The sequence below is a fragment of the Lactuca serriola genome, chromosome 3 (genome assembly GCF_051521515.1).
Source record: "Lactuca serriola cultivar US96UC23 chromosome 3, Lser_US96UC23_V15, whole genome shotgun sequence".
NCBI lineage: Eukaryota > Viridiplantae > Streptophyta > Magnoliopsida > Asterales > Asteraceae > Lactuca > Lactuca serriola.
Window position 1 is genome coordinate 251185340 of NC_136410.1, and position 13962 is coordinate 251199301.

Here is a 13962-nt window from a genome sequence, read left to right on the forward strand (position 1 = left end):
AGTGGAAGGCTTCTTCAAAGAAACACCAAAAGGGAAATTCCCAAGATGGTTCCTCTTCTATTGGGACCAAGTTTGATCCTGCTAAGCCCAACCCAAACCCAAAGGAGGCATAGTGCCATCATTGCCACAAAATAGGGCATTGGAAGAGAAGCTGTCCGGAATATCTACAAACCATCAAGGATGGGAAGATCAAGCCATCTTTCGCAGGTATTTACACAATTAAATCTAATGATTCATCTCATGCTATTTCTTGGGTTCTTGATACAGGATGTGGTTATCACATTTTTTCTAATTTGCAGGGACTAGGAAGAAATAGGGATGTGGAGCGTGGAAAAATAAATCTAATCATGGGGAACAGAAGATCGTCGCATGTGACCAAGATTGGAGTGTATTCTTTAGTACTTAGTAATGGATTGAATTTAGATTTAAATAATTGTTGCTACTCGCCAAATATGGCAAGAAACATCATTTCTTTTCATGGTTTATTTAGACAAGGATTTAGATATTCGTTTAATAATGAGAATGGTTCAATTTATGCTTATCTAAATGGTGTTTTATATTTTGAAGCAATGCCTTGTAATGGAATTTATGAAACTGTTATGGTTGTAGATAACCTAGGAAATGATGTGTTGTGTATGGATTCTTCCAATAGTATGGATAAAGCATCCTTGTGGCATTGTCGTCTTGGACATGTCAACAACAAGCGCATAGCCCAACTCCAAAAGGATGGAGTGTTGGAGTCATTCGACCTTAAGGAAGATGACACGTGCGAATCTTGTTTACTTGGAAAGATGACCAAGTCACCCTTCACTGGCACTTGTGAGAGGGGTGAGGGTTTATTGGATCTCATACACACCGACGTGTGTAGGCCCTTTAGATCCACCAAGGATGGGAACCGCTTCTACGTGACTTTCACAGATGATGATAGTAGATATGGGTATATTTACTTAATTAAACACAAGTCAGAAACATTTGAAAAGTTCAAAGAGTTCAAACATGAAGTGGAGAATAAATTGGGTAGGAAAATCAAGATGTTCGATCTGATCGAGGAGGAGAGTACCTAAGTCTTGAATTCCACGACTACCTCAAGGAATGCAGATTAGTTTCACAATTGATGCCACCTAGGACACCACAGTTGAATGGTGTGGCAGAAAGGCGTAATCAAACCCTGTTAGACATGGTTCGTTCTATGATGAGTCGTGCTTCACTACCTATCTCTTTCTGGAGGTATGCCTTAGAGACTGCCGCCTATATCCTTAACCGAGTCCTTACAAAGAAGGTTGCCAAAACACCTCACAAGATGTGGACAGGGAAAGGTCCCTCGTTGGCACATATCAAGGTTTGGGGCTGTGAAGTTTTTGTAAGACGAGAAACTCACGAAAAGCTCGAACCTCGTAGTGAGCAGTGTATTTTCATCGGCTACCCACAAAAATCCTTTGGATATCTCTTCTATAGACCGAGTGACAATGTTATCTTCGTTGCGAGGAGAGGGGTTTCCCGAGAGCGAGAACTCATAAGCCAAGGGAACAGTGGGAGGCAAATCGATCTTGAAGAGATTCAAGAGTCGAGCGATGAAGGAACCTCTAACGCTGGCGCTCAACCCGAGGAGGAAACTCTGGTTGAACCAATTGTCGAGTCCTTACCTCTTAGACGTTCCGAAAGAATTAGAGTTCAACCCCATTCTTATGGATTTCATATTACTACCGAAGGGGACACGTATATTAGTGATGGTACACTAATAAATCTAGATGAACCTAATAGCTATAAGGAAGCCATGGAAGGCCCAGAGTCCACAAAATGGAAAGAGGCAATGGACAGCGAGATTCAGTCCATGTATGACAACCAAGTTTGGAATTTGGTTGACAATGTGCCCGGACGTAAGACAGTTGGGTGCAAATGGATCTTTAAGAAGAAGACCGACATGGATGGGAATGTGCACACGTATAAGGCACGATTGGTGGCGAAGGGCTTTACTCAAACTCCCGGAGTTGACTATGATGATACCTCCTCGTCAGTTGCTAAGATAAAGTCTATTAAGGTGATGCTAGCCATTGCTGCATTTCATGATTATGAGATATGGCAGATGGATGTCAAGACCGCTTTCCTTAATGGGAAGTTGGCTGAGGATGTTTACATGGCTCAGCCAGAGGGTTTTGTCGATCCGAAGCATCCCAATAGAGTGTGCAAGCTTGAGAAGTCCATTTATGGACTTAAGCAAGCATTTCGCAGATGGAATCTTTGCTTCGATGAGAAAGTCAAAGAGTTTGGATTTGTACGAAGTGAAGATGAATCATGTGTATATGTCAAGGCCAGTGGGAGTATAGTTAGCTTCCTCGTTTTGTATGTCGATGACACACTGCTCATAGGAAACGATATCCCAACTCTGCAGAAGGTTAAGTCCTGGCTCAGGAAGTGCTTCGCTATGAAGGACCTCAGAGAGGCTTCCTATATTTTGGGAATAAGGATAGTGAGAGAACGAAGTAAGAGACTAATAGGACTTAGTCAGAATACTTACTTGGATAAGGTACTAAAACGTTTTAGTATGGAAAACTCAAAGAAGGGAGAACTACAGATACAGAGTAATGCCAAATTGAGTAAGACTCAAAGTCCAAGTACAGAAGTCGAGATAGCTGAGATGAGCCGAGTACCCTTCGCTTCCATAGTTGGCTCAATCATGTATGCTATGACTTGTACTCGCCCTGATGTGGCCTTTGCCTTGAGCATGGTCAGTAGATATCAAGGGAACCCTGGCAGAGCTCATTGGATTGCGGTCAAGAATATACTTAAGTACCTTCGGAGGACCAAGGAATGGTTTTTAGTCCTCGGAGGGAGTGATGACTTAAAGGTGCGAGGGTATAGTGACGCAAGCGTCCAGACCGACAGGGACAACTACTGTTCGCAGTCGGGCTGGGTCTTTACCCTTAATGGAGGAGCAGTGACTTGGAAAAGTTCCAAGCAAGAGACCGTAGCTGATTCAACGTGCGAATCAGAGTACATTGCAACGAGGGAAGCGTCAAAGGAGGCGATGTGTTTGAAGAACTTCATTGGTGACCTTGGAGTTGTGCCTGCCATAAAGGAGCCTATGGAAATTTTATGTGATAATGAAGGAGCGATTGCTTGACCAAGGAACCGAGGGATCATGGTAGATCTCGGCATATCGACAGAAAATATCACTTTATAGACTTCGAGTAGAAGAAGGACACCTCGTAGTAAAGAGGGTATCGTCAGAAGATAACCCAACAAATACACTTACGAAGGGACTGAGTAGGGTTAAGCATTTGTAGCACGCTAGGAGCATTGGGCTGAAAGACGATATTAGTTTAGATTAGATAGTTTGGAAACATGTAATAGATAAATGTAATTGACATTTGATGATTAAATAAAGGAGTATTATTTATAAGTAAAGCTATTGTCTCATGTTAATTGTTTAACTATTGTTTCACTTTGCATGTTTTGACTTCCTGAGTAATTGAGTTCTTAAGAATAATCGAATTATTCGAATGGTCCACAATCGTTCATATGTTGGAAGTAGGTATGCATGAAGATTGTCATGAATTGGCGTGTAGATTGTCTAAAAGGTATTAGACATAGCAAAGGTTTGATGCAACGTTCATGAGTGCTTATGAACAAGTTTTGAGCATTGGAATAAACCCGCGCTTGCTAGAATCACTTTATGGAACGTAACGCAAGTGATCGTAAGAAGATAATATCATATGGTCTTAAAACCAAGATATATGGTTTACTTTTTATTAATTGGTTGTGCATTGACAATGCGAAACCGTATCAGTAAATTGATATCATAAAACATATTGTTGTGTATAGTTGATTAGTAAATAGTAAATGCATATAAGTCGAAGTTTATTTGTTACTTTTATCCTAAGAGGGTAAAAGCGATATCAGGGCCCCTCGATGATTTGATTTGACTTATGTGCCGGGCCCGTTCAGGACTGAATTGATGTGTTCAATTAAGTTCTATGTCAAATGAATCTAAGATCGAGAAACCAACTGTTGGACAATAAGTTCCATGAGATTGTCCACACAATATCTAAACAGAGGACTGTACGATCCCTTATCTAAAGGACAGGATATTGATTTGATCAGAGTTTGACAGCGTCCTTGAGAGCTACGATTGTTAATCAAATTGTGTTTGCATATATAGTTACTAGACTTATCCACGTGGGAGACTGTTGGATTAGTGTCTAAGGCTTTAACTATATTTGGTAAGTACTTGACCCGGTTGTGCATTGTCTTTTTGGGTTGCCTTCACCATAGCAACTTGATAGGAGATTTGTAAAGAGAGAAGAGATATTATTATTAATATATTATGAGTGTAATATATTAAAGGAATAATAATATTATTTGATTGATATAAGTCATATATTAATTGAGAATTAATTTTGTGACTTAAAGAGGTTAATTGAATAAAGGGGCATAAACTGTCAAATGTGTGATAGTTGTGTTTTGGGATATGTATCCTTACGGATATTAGGGTGGACGGATTTAAGGGTTAGAATACCTTAAAATCGTCCAAGCCTCATATCTAGGAGGATATTTGGATTGCTTAGGGCCTAAGTTATTCAATTAGGGTTAAGGGTGTAACCTTAGTATCTTATAGTATAAATAGACCCCTTGGGTGAGGGAAATCGGCGATACTCTTGCAAGGAAGAAACCCTAGAGCCGATTTCTCACCTCCTCTCTCTCTTAAGATCATCTTCTTGCTTGTTGGTGTTTGTAAGCCATTAGAGGAGTGACAATTGTGACTCTAAGCTCCAAGAACAAGAAGTTTCAAGAAAAGAAACTCAAGGTATTCTTTTAGATCTGATTTCATATGGTATGATTCAATTGTTTGCACTAGATCTAGAATTGTAAGCCTTGGATACATTGCATGTTCAATTATATAAACCTAGATCCAAGCATTAGGGTTTGCATGTGCACATAGGAAAGTTCTTATGGGTCAAACCCATCAGCAAGGTTGTGACAGGTATACATAATCTTGAGAACAAACCTGAATTTTATTTATCAAATAAAAATATCCCAGGGGTATTGAACAACATTGAAAACGTAAAGAAGGATCATTAAATGTATGGAATCCATGTCAAAGATATTTTCAAATAGGTGGTAAGATTCGGTAACAAGACATCTTTCTGACACGATATTTGGAGTGGGTCAGAAAACTTTAGATCCAAATTCCCGGATCTATATGCTATTGAAACAAATAAACAATGCACTGTTGCCCAAAAGGTTACTGACAATGGAAACGCATGGTATTGGAAATCATGTCCCCTTGCTTTAGGACTATCCCAGGAATTAATCTTGTTGTACAACGATATAATCTCCTACCCACTTACGTATAGAGATGATCAATGGAAATGCAGCTTGGCAATGGATGGTAAGTACAAGGTGGAGGTCGTAAGGCGGAAACTAGACCATAAATTGCCCCAGGTAGAAAATCCCACTATTGTATGGTGTAAAGAAGCTGCTATCAAAGTTCTAGGATTCATATAGAGGGAAACTATGGGTCGCAACCCCACAACAACGGATTTGGCGCATCGCGGAATCACCATCTCTTCCTCAACATGTGGTTCATGTGTCGGATCAGATGAACATACGGACCACATGTTAGTTAGCTATCCATTTGCAGCCTCTGTCCGAGAGAAGATACTCAGTTGGTGTGGAGTAACCTCCCCCTCTTTCAATGGTGTTTGCGATTTCATCCAATTTGCAACCACATGAGGCAGGTGTCCGAAGAAACGAAGGAGATTTATTGTCATATGTTATGGTCTACTATGGGGGATATGGAAATTCAGGAACGACGGACTTTTCCAATGCAAGGTCACAAGACCTAGCAGGGGAGCTGAACTAATAAAGTCATTTACATTCCTGAAACATCCCAAAAATACAAGCCAAAAATTTCGTTTTTGAAATCATTTAACAAACATAAAATTATCATCATAAAACAATTCATCAAACATGTATCTCAAATCTCATAAAATCTGTCAACATATAACTGTTTCATAATAAATATTAGAGTAGGCTCCCAGGCTGATAGAAACTTTGGTGTGTGCCATTCCATCAACTTGAGCCCTTCCCCTTTCTAGCTAAAGTACCTGAAACCAAAACTAAAACTGTAAGCACGAAGCTTAGTGAGCTCCCCCAAGCTACCACATACACATATAACATGAAACTAGTAGATATGGGCCCCGCCCACACTCATGGAGATACGGGTCCCACCTACACTCCACTAACTAGGAGATACGCGCCCCACCCACACTCCGCTAACTCTGAGATACGGGCTCCACCCACACTCGACTACTATAAGATACGGGCCCCGCCCACACTTAGCTACTAGACAGACATACAAGCATCACAAAGACAACAAGTATAACTAGATCTATCATTCAGACTAATATCATAATCAAACTCCGCTACCAGAAAATACGGGCCCCGCCCACACTCATCTACTAATCATAACACGCTACGGGCCGACCTTGGTGCCTTAGACCTGTCCCTACTGAAGGGAAACTCACCTCGTGTAACTGGCTGCTGAAACTCTGAGCTACTGAGATACATCAGCAAATCGCAGTAGAAGGATCTTTCATTGTGCCACAGTATGGAGGTTTATAGGATAGCTATGTCTTCATTAGCCACATCTCACATGCTTATAGCTGTTGCAACTGAAGATGTTCAGGTTTGGCTTTATGATTTGGCTTCAGGAGCATTTTCTCACACATTGTTGGGTCATCGTGGTATGCTAATGGTGTTAAGAATCTATATTCTAATTATTTTTAAAAGGGTATGAAATTATGTGTATTATTATTATTAAAGATTGTTGGTAATTACAGATGGCATATTGGCAGTTTTTGTAGCTTGTGATGCAGCTCATGGAAGATGGGCAAAACTTCTTGGTGTCTGTGCTCTTTTGCATCCAAGACTAAGGCTTCAAGAGTTTTTACAAATATATAACGTGTCACAAGAATTTGTTACTGCAATGGAGAAGGTAAATTTTATAGTTTCGAGATTGAATTACATGTTTAAAATTTTAATCTGTAATTTTTTTTAAATCTATGGTTACATATACATATTGGTGGAAGGTTGGGATATACCATTCGTGGAACATTACAGTCTAAAGCAAAAGCTTTTGTTGATTTCCAACATGAATCTCATGTAATTTTATATTTGCCAATATTATCGAATATAATATCTAAATAACATGGACAAAATTGAAAGCAATGCTTGATCAAGAAACATGGGTTGAAGTGGATGTGCCTAATGGTGCTCACTTGATTCCAGTCGGAGGTATTAGGTACTACATGGTAAATCCTTTTAGAGCCCGATAACATAGTCCAACTAGCAATGCTATTGTTGCACCCCAAGTATCCTGTAGTCATTAATTTCATAGTTACAGAAAGCTTTTGAATCTGGAAGTGAATTATCACTTTTTTTCTTCTTTATCAACTTGAAAAGTACTATAATAATGTATTCTTGTGACATCAGCAAAAGGAGGAAAAAGAAGAAAATTCAAAGAATGCTTGATGATCCTAAATTAGGAGAAGATACTAAAAAGACAATTGTAATTGAAAGGGTATACTTCATGTACTCATTCCTTTTATTGACATTTCACGTACAACGTGCCACGTGTCTGTGTGTGTGTGTGTGAAATTTATTTAATTGTTCATTTACTTCATTTTAGGAATGACAAGAACGTCTTAAATCACTGGAAGCTGAGCGTTTAAAGGCACTGAAATCCATGAAGACAAATTATACAAGTTTGTTTCTTATTTATATTCATATCTCCATTTATTTTATTTGTTTCATGTTTATTTACCAGAGATACAAAATCAAGCAATTGTATTTTAGGTCCTAGAATGGATAAGGAGGAGAAATATAAAGAGCTAGAAAGTGGAAACTTCCAACTCCTTTATTTAGTGCACAAATTTCCTCTATAACAAAAGGTATGTGAATTTGTGAATATGATAGAAACTGTTTCTTGTAATGTTATTAATTTATAATAATAAAAAAAATTCAAAATTTTCTTAGTTTGCATGTGATGATGTTGCTACAAATAATTTAAGCGTATATGTTGAGGCCATAATTTTGTTGAAATAGTGTCTAAGGCTGCAACTATATTAGGAAAGTATTTGACCCGATTGAGCATGGTCCTTTTGGGTTGCCTTCACCATAGCAACTTGACAGGATGATTTATAATGAGAGAAGAAATATTATTAATATATTATGAGAATAATATAAGGAATAATAATATTATTATTTGAGTAATATAAGTCATAAATTAATTAGGAATTAATTTGGTGACTTAAAGAGATTAATTGAATAAAGGGGCATAAACTGTCAATTGAATGATAGTTGTATTTTGGGCTATAATCCCTTAAGGATAAAGAGGGACGGTTTTGAGGGATTTGGATAGACCTTAAAATCGTCCAAGGCTTATCATTACGGTATTGGATTGCTTAGGGCCTAAGTTATCCAATTAGGGATTTAAGGGTCAAACCCTAGGAGCCTTACAAGTATAAATAGACCCAAGGGGTTGAAGAAATCGGCACTCTTGCCTTTGGAAGAACCCTGGCCGATTTCTAGCTCCCTCTCCACTCTCTCTAATCATCCTCTTGCTAAGTTGGTGTTTGTAAGCCATTAGAGGAGTGACACTTGTGACTCTAAAGCTCCAAGGACAAGAAGATTCAAGCAAGTGATTCTAGGTAATCATCTTAATCTGATTTCTTATGGTATTATACTAGAATTGTCATTAGAAGTCTTGGATTCAATGCATGTTCAATTAGAGAAACCTAGATCCAAGCATTAGGGTTTGTATGTGCACATAGGAATGTTCATATGGCTAAAACCCATCAAATTTTTCATTGGAATTTGGTTCTATATAATAGAGAAAGAGATTCAGAATCTATTAACATGTTAAATGACAGAGTTGTAAATATGCATATGCAGGAAGATTCTTTTTTGTAAAAGAGCTGCAAGGAAGTTGCTTTGGAGTTCAAATCTGATAGTTTCTCAAATTATGAGGTTAGTCATTTTCATATTTATCAACTTATATATTTAGATTTGGGTTAAATGCAAGAAATAGTAATATTTTTCCATTGATTTGTTCATTATAGGCTTTTACTTCTATATATCTTATCACAACATATTACTTTGAAAAATTAACAATTTATACAAGTTTTAGGGCAACTGTATCTGATGGAACTATGGTTATAGTGTTAGGTGATGCACAAAATGGCTATATTGTAAATGTTGTGAGGGAGGAAAATGAGGAGGTTGTGAGGATGCCACCTAGCATCTCAATCAAATTGAAATCTCATCAGGTATAGATGCTTCTTTTTTACTAATCCGATTTTATGATATATTTGAGTATATTCTTGACCTAATTGATGATATTTATCAATTAATTAAATATTAATTTCCTTATATGATAATTGATTAATTATTTTAATTAAATTGGTAAATTGCTTTGCAAGAAATAATTAAATAAATCAAATATGGATAATTATGTAATTAAATGTTAATTTAGATTATTTTTTATTTGATCCCCTATGTTTTGAAAAGTCTAAAACTTGCCCTCAAGTTTTGAAATTTATGTTTTGTGATTAAAAGTTTAATTTAGACAATTTAAATTTCAAACCCTAGAATTTTACAAGTTTAAAATTCAACACTATACTAATATAATATTAAAATATTAATATATATATATATATATATATATATATATATATATGTATATGTATAATTAAAATTGCTAGTCTTACCGTTAGTAGGCCTCATTCACGAAGCCGGTCTATAAAATGGGTATAAGGTTGCTGCCTATAAAATGTCGCTTAATGGGTGTACAATCACACCCACCGCTTGCTTGATCGGTGGAGGGTCGTTAGCCAAATGGGTAGGATAGGGCAACCTCATCTCCTCATTAAAAAGTATAATATGAAATACAAAGTAACTACATGTTTTTCAAAAATTCCCAATCATAGTTACTTTAGGAAAAGTGAATTGATACAATCCCATGAAATTACACGTTGCACCCTTGCTAAGAAGTTAGTGGAGCGTGTGTGGTTTACCAGCACACTAATTGGTTCTAAGCAAAGGTGGCAAATGGTGATTCATTGTTTATCATAGTTCGGTGGAGCGTGTGTGGTTTACCGGCACATCGAATAGGTGATTGTTACAATGAAGACACCGTGTAAGTTTGCATGGTAATTCACACCCAGTTTGTGATCCTCGGTATCCCAGTCACAAACGAGAGGGGCATATCGAGATTTAAACATGCCATTGAAAAGTTCAATGAATCTCATCCAAACCTAGGAATTCTCAATACATTTAGAACTTAAAGTTTTGTTTTCATGGTGGAGGATTAGTGAATCGTCATTCACTTACCTTCAAATTGTTTGCATGTTAGATTACAGCATCCCTTTTCTAATATGTAAATATTGTTGTTGGATCCTAGCCCTAATTTTTCTTATTGGGTGATAATTAGGGATTCAAATTCTAATCTATCTTTGTCCTTTCTATTTGTAGATGTCGAATGCGAACAACGCTGCTGCTAGCTCGTTCACATTGATGAGCCTTTGCCAAAAGGTGACTTTCGATGGGACGAACTTTAGCGAATGGATAAGATACATTCGCACGATTGCTCGCTACAAGGACAATGAGTATGTCCTTGATGAGAAGATCGAGAAGATCAACCCAGAAATCGCTACTCTGGCTGAAATACTGCTTTTGAGACTCATGAACGTGATGTGACAAAGGTTCATTGCATCACGATAGCCACAATGAACGCCGAATTCCAAAAATCCTACGAGGACATGTATCCGTACGAAATGCACCAAGACTTGTTGGAGAGATACCATCAAAACGCGAGGCAGGGACGTTACGAGATCTTCACTAACATGATCTCCGCTAAAATGGGTCATGGAGAATCTCTAACCGTGCACTTGCAAAAGATGCAAAGGTATGTCGATCGTCTTCGCAAGTTGAATGTTGACTTTGGGGAAGACTTGGATATCGACATGGTGCTTCACTCCTTGCCTCCGTGTTACAATCAATTTAGGATGACCTACCACATGAACAAGGAAGAGGTCACCCTAAGTAAGCTCCAAGGTCTCCTTAGGGTTGCTGAGAGCAACCTCAAGGACAAGTCGATTGCACCCACTCCCAATCCACCCGCTGCTCCTGTTTTGGCCATTGGGCAAGGAAGAGGCAAGAAGAGGAAGGCTCCGTCCAAGAGCCACCGCAAGGGAAAGTCCCGAGATGGTTCCTCTTCTAGTGGGACCAAAGTTGATCATGCTAAGCCTAACCCTAACCCAAAGGAGGCAGAGTGCCACGACTGCCATAAAATAGGGCATTGGAAGAGAAGCTGCCCAGACTACCTGCAAGCCATCAGGGAAGGAAAGATCAAGCCGTCTTTCGCAGGTATATACACAATTAAATCTAATGATTCATCTCATGCTATTTCTTGGGTACTAGATACCGGGTGTGGTTACCACATTTGTTCTGAATTGCAGGGACTAAGAAGAAATAGGGATGTAGAGCATGGAAGAATAAATCTAATCATGGGGAACAGAAGATCGTCGCCTGTGACCAAGATTGGAGTGTATTCTCTAGTGCTTAGGAATGGTTTATGTTTAGATTTGAACAATTTTTGCTATTCGCCAGAAATGGCAAGAAACATCATTTCATTTCATGGTTTTTTTAGACAAGGATTTAGATTTTCTTTTAATAATGAGAATGGTTCTATTTATGCTTATCTAAGTGGTGTCTTATATTTTGAAGCAATACCATGTAATAGAATTTATGAAACTGTTATGATTGTAGATAACCTAGGAAATGATGTTTTATGCATGGATTCTTCCAATAGTATGGATAGAGCATCCTTGTGGCATTGTCATCTTGGACATGTAAACAAGAAGCGCATAGCCCAACTCCAAAAGGATGGAGTGTTGGAGTCATTCGACCTTAGGGAAGATGACACATGCGAGTCTTGTTTTCTTGGAAAGATGACCAAGTCACCCTTCACTAGCACATGTGAAAGGGGTGAAGGTCTATTAGACCTCATACATACCGATGTATGTGGTCCATTTAGATCAACCACAAAGTATGGGAACCGCTCCTATGTGACTTTTACCGATGACTATAGTAGATATGGGTATATCTATTTAATCAAGCAAAAGTCAGAAACGTTTGAAAAGTTCAAAGAGTTCAAGAATGAAGTGGAGAATCAATTGGGCAGGAATATCAAGATGCTTTGATCCGATCGAGGAGAAGAGTACCTAAGTCTTGAATTCCACGACTATCTCAAGGAGTGTGGAATAGTTTCACAACCTAGGACACCGCAGTTGAATGGTGTGGCAAAAAGGCGTAATCGAACCTTGTTAGACATGGTTCGCTCTATGATGAGTCGTGCTTCACTATCTATCTCATTCTGGGGGTATGCCTTAGAGACTGCCACCCATATCCTTAACCAAGTCCCTACTAAGAAGGTTTCCAAAACACCTCACGAGATGTGGAAAGGGAAAGCTCCCTCGTTAGCACATATCAAGGTTCGGGGTTGTGAGGCTTTCGTAAGACGAGATACTCACGACAAGCTCGAACCTCGTAGTGAGCGATGTATTTTCATCGGCTACTCGCAGAAATCCTTTGGATATCTCTTCTATAGACCGAAGGACAATGTTGTCTTCGTTGCGAGGAGAGGAGTTTTCCGAGAGCGAGAACTCATAAGCCAAGGAGACAGTGGGAGGCAAATCGAGCTTGAAGAGATTCAAGAGTCGATTGATGAAGGAACCTCTACCGCTGGCACTCACCCCGAGGAGGAAACTCCGATTGAATCGATTGACGTGTCATTACCTCTTAGGCGTTCCGAAAGAGTTAGAGTTCAACCCCAATTATATGGTTTTCATATTACTACCGAAGGGGACACGTATATTAGTGATAGTACGCTAATAAATGTAGATGAACCTAATAGCTATAAGTAATACGTGGCAGGCCTGGAGTTTGCAAAATGGAAAGAGGCAATGGACAGCGAGATCCAGTCCATGTATGACAACCAAGTTTGGAATTTGGTTGATAATGTGCCCGGACGTAAGACCGTTGGGTGCAAATGGATCTTCAAGATGAAGACCGACGTGGATGGAAACGTACACACGTATAAAGCGCGATTGGTTGCGAAGGGCTTTACTCAAACTCCTGGAGTTGACTATGATGAGTCCTTCTCACCAGTTGCGAAGATAAAATCTATTAGAGTGATGCTAGCGATTGCCGAATTTCATGATTATGAGATTTGGCAAATGGATGTCAAGACCGCTTTCCTTAATGGGAAGTTGGTTGAGGATGTTTACATGGCTCAGCCAGAGGGTTTTGTTTATCCAAAGCATCCGAATAGAGTGTGTAAGCTTGAGAAGTCCATTTATGGACTTAAGCAAGCATCTCACAGATGGAATCTTTGCTTCGATGAGAAAGTCAAAGAGTTTGGATTTGTACGAAGCGAAGATGAATCATGTGTATATGTCAAAGCCAGTGGGAGTATAGTTAGCTTCCTCATTTTGTATGTTGATGAAATACTACTCATAGGAAACGACGTCCTGACACTGCAGGAGGTTAAGTCCTGGCTCGGGAAGTGCTTCGCTATGATGGACCTCGGAGAGGCTTCCTATATTTTGGGAATAAGGATAGTGAGAGAACGAAGTAAGAGACTAATAGGACTTAGTCAGAACACTTACTTAGATAAAGTACTAAAACGTTTTAGTATGGAAAATTCGAAGAAGGGAGAATTACCGATACAAAGTAATGCTAAGCTGAGTAAGACTCAAAGTCCGAGTACCAAAGCCGAGATAGCAAAGATGAGCCGAGTACCTTACGTTTTCGCAGTTGGCTCAATCATGTATGCTATGACTTGTACTCGCCCAGATCTGGCCTTTGCTTTGAGGATGGTCAGTAGATATCATGGGAACC